The sequence below is a fragment of the Esox lucius genome, chromosome 13, assembly GCF_011004845.1.
Source record: "Esox lucius isolate fEsoLuc1 chromosome 13, fEsoLuc1.pri, whole genome shotgun sequence".
Taxonomy (NCBI): domain Eukaryota; kingdom Metazoa; phylum Chordata; class Actinopteri; order Esociformes; family Esocidae; genus Esox; species Esox lucius.
This window is the reverse complement of record NC_047581.1, coordinates 5063399-5067379: the sequence shown is the minus strand read 5'-3', so window position 1 is coordinate 5067379 and position 3981 is coordinate 5063399.

The window sequence follows — 3981 nt, the reverse complement described above, 5'->3', positions numbered from 1 at the left end:
TCTGGGGTGTGTTTATTCTGCAAAAACGAAACGAATTTTGTTTTTGAGAAACGTTTCTTCAAAAATAGTTTCTATTGGACACATTTTTCTAAGTCCCTCCCTGTTTTCTCAAACAGAACCAAACGGGAGGTGTCTATCTGAGTTGGTCAACATACATATTTTTTGACGAAACGTGGCTGAAACTAATTTTTTTAACTGAATACATACATATTTTGCTATAGAGTAGGATAGAAGAAACAATATTTTTTTTGCCATTATTGCGCTACAGGTGCAATGGAACTTGCAACTAGTTTAACATTAATCCAGATCTAGTAGCTAGTATGTAGTGAAAGTTCCACGCACTTCGCTACATTGATATGGCGTACACCTGGGTAAAATGGCAATGTCCTTGCTAAAACAACATTTGGGCTTGTCTGACAAAGTCTCGACAATTCTAAAGATATAATCTATGCTATATGTATTTCAATTTTAGGTGTCCTCATGTTATCAACAATACTTTCTTACCAAACTGCGTCAAAGCCTTTGATAAATGTACATTCTGGCCCAATTCATCAGTTTCTAGGAAACACCCTTATTTCACCAAGATACATTCTTATTTACCGCAGCAACCTGGAAGCATTTACCGTAACAGCCTTTATCATGGACAGAAAGAAAGACTATGATCGACAATTGACCATTTAATTTAGGGCACATTTCGCTTTTCAATGTGTCATGTCTTTAAACCAATCCTCGTATTATGATTATGCATTATCAATTATTTTGTGTGAAATCGTACAGGCTTAAAAATAATGCAGTATCTTATGAAATTATACTTCGCTAGCTCCTTCCTAGCGGAGCCGGCATCGATTCATACTCAATGGGGCCTTTTCATTTTCGCTCCCTGAACTATGGGACACTGGTGCAAATGGCAACAGGCAAGCATACAATTGAGGGCTCTGTTAGCGATGAATCAATTCATTTCAATTAAGGAAAGCGTGGCGAGCAAGTGGCTTGTGGGATCCGTGAGAGGGGAAGTAAAAGTTTCAGATTTCCCAAGTCTATGCAAATCAACTGCGGCTATCGCTGCGGACTGGCCAAACACGGAATTTTGCGTAAGTGGTTGTGTGTACAATTCAAATAGATGTAGTTCCACAATAATACAGTTATTATGAATTCAGTTGAGATATGTAAACATTTATTACAATACGTTTCCAATTCCAATTTTAGCCATTGTAATAAATTGACTTTCATTCATACAAATCTGCTATGCTCAAACCTTGATACACAACTTACCAGTGGTGTAGTCTACGTGATACGCAGGTATACGCCGTATACCCACTAGGAAAAGTCAAGGATTTCCGTATACCCACTTACAAAAGCGCGATGATACGTAACAACATCGTTGTGACAGAACGTTTTCATTCATAAATTCACCCCGTCTGTGTTGTGAAGCACTGACACTTGGACCTTTGAGGCTTCCGTGGCGGTGCCCTGGTTACCTATGGTTACCTTATATACCGTATATATGTCAATGAACGTTACTAAGCAACAACAAGTTGTTTCTCGCAACTAGCTAGCTAGGTAGAGCAGAGCCAATGAAACGTCAACAGACCCCAAAAACACTATTTCAGTGTTTTAAAAAGTCCGTCCCTGAATCTACTGCCGCGTCGGGTGACACAGGTGTCGCAGATCATGACGACCGGATTACCGTTACAGAAAACCAGCCCGACAATCCAACCGCAACGTTACTGTTACCTGGTAAGTGACAGTATCATAGATATATTGTTCTATATCTATGGACAGTATCTTATATGATGTTGTGTGTGTGTGTGTGTTTTAAAAGCATTTAAAAAGTCTTAAATTTGATAATATCAGGCCTTAAAAGCCTTGAATTTGGTTTATAAAGTCTTGGATTTCATTACAAATGTCTTATATTGTTTGCCTTCCCTAGGATTAAGTTCATACCATAACTAAATGAACTGTTACTAATGTAGGCTAATTAAAAACTGACCGGAGCGAGGACCGAGACACAAAGTAAACACGCCTCTCTGACCGGTACCGGGAGGGGGGGTTAGCTCGGTTAAACTGATAGGCGGATGTGCGGAATGTGTCGGAGCCTGGCTGGCCACTCGGCGCCTTCAGACAAAGCTCAAGGTAACAGGCAAACGGCTTATTAGCTAGCCAAACACCGAGCGGCTCCATTAATCTGCTCTTATAACAAACCGAGCATCTGTGATCCGTGCAGGACTTCACTGTGAGCGGACTGTTTAGAGACCATGTTACCGGCAGGTAACGTTAAAGGTTCGCTGCTACTGTAGCGGAGCTGCAGGTAAACCACCAGGGCTCTCAAGTGTCACACGTTGAGCGTGACAGTCAATGTAAAAAGCAAACGGGGCTCTGTGGCTGTCAGACGGTCTGAGATTTACCCTATCAGCAGAGCAATCACGTAATGCACAGCAGACTATGGTGCAGGTAGATTATTTTTATAGTTTTTTTAGGTACTTTATTTCTCTCAAAATATCACGACTCCTCCAAATCTCAGAGAACACGGATATATTTTGAATGTGCACAAAGTTTTGAACATGAGCAGAAATCTTGCTCAAAACACATCTGAAATATTACAGTCCAGGGGTGTATTAATTCATTAAAATGAATGAATTTATCATTGAGGTGAATAATTGTCATCATCATCATCATCATCATCTTCTTCCGCTTCATCCGGGGCCGGGTCGCGGGGGCAGCAGTCTAAGCAGGGATGCACATATGCATAATTGTCATATGCACATTAAAGGAGGTTACTTCCTCAAAAAAGGTGTCACTCTTGTCCTTAAATCTTAAGAGCCCTGAGTAAACGCTGACCTGAGCTATATGTTTTCAGTGTTAAACGCAGCTGCAGGTATTCATGCACAACTGTTGTTGGTGATTTACAGAGGTGGAAGATCGTGTATTGCAGTAAAAGTAGAAAAAAAACAGTGTTGTAGAGTTACAAATTACTTGTCAGTTACAAGTCCTGCATTCAACATTGTCCTTAAGTAATAGTACAAAAGTATTATCAAAATATACTGTAGGCTACTTAAAGTACCAAAAGTAAAAGTGCTCATTATCAGTTTAATATATCTTATTTTATTGGATTATATTATAATCCAATAAATTGTATTAAATGACTGATACTTTAAATATAACTGTTATATTAACTCGCCTTAAACTTGAGACATTAGTTAATGAGTGGCCTGTTGATACCTTGAACCTCTTATGGATGGATAATCTCTAAGGGAAGAGCATGGCTGGTTTTCTTAGTGTGTGATGTCCTGTGGTGTTCAGGTTCAGTTGCATTTTTCAAAAAGTTAAATATGTCTCATCTGTTCTCAACTTTAAGTGTTTTTCCAGGGCTTTCAATAAACGCCATCAATACTGAAGTAGTTGTCCGTGTATACTAGTTTGTATATGGAAACGTCACAGTGCTTAGTGTATGGGGTGTTGCTCTGGGACAGGCGAGTATGAGGCTGGGAGGGGAAATCACAGTATACTCACTACAAAAATATAGACTACACCACTGCAACTTACCTGCTGTTATGACGCTAGCTCGCCCACAAGTATGCTAAAAGCGAAGCACTCTGAGCGATGTTAGCGTTGGCTATCGGAAATTTCGCGGTGTGAATGTACTGGAAGCAGTCTGTCAACAGCATAGTCAGACAAGTTAGTTTTCTCCACTGAGACTGAATTGATCTAGGTCAAGCAAAATAAAACAAAGTGGTGTTCACCATTGCAGTCTTACTAGAATAAAGTATTCCTCCATTTTGGTCATGAACGAAAAAGACTAATAATGTCCTGCATCTCAAAATGGGATTACTTAATGTTAGATCCCTTGCTTCCAAGGCATTTGCAATTGCAGTTAATTAAACACTGATCCTAAACTGGATATATTTGGCCTTTGTAAAAGTTAGCTAAAGCCTGATGAGGTTTCTGCCCTAAATGAGGCCTTTCCTCCAGCATACACTATAG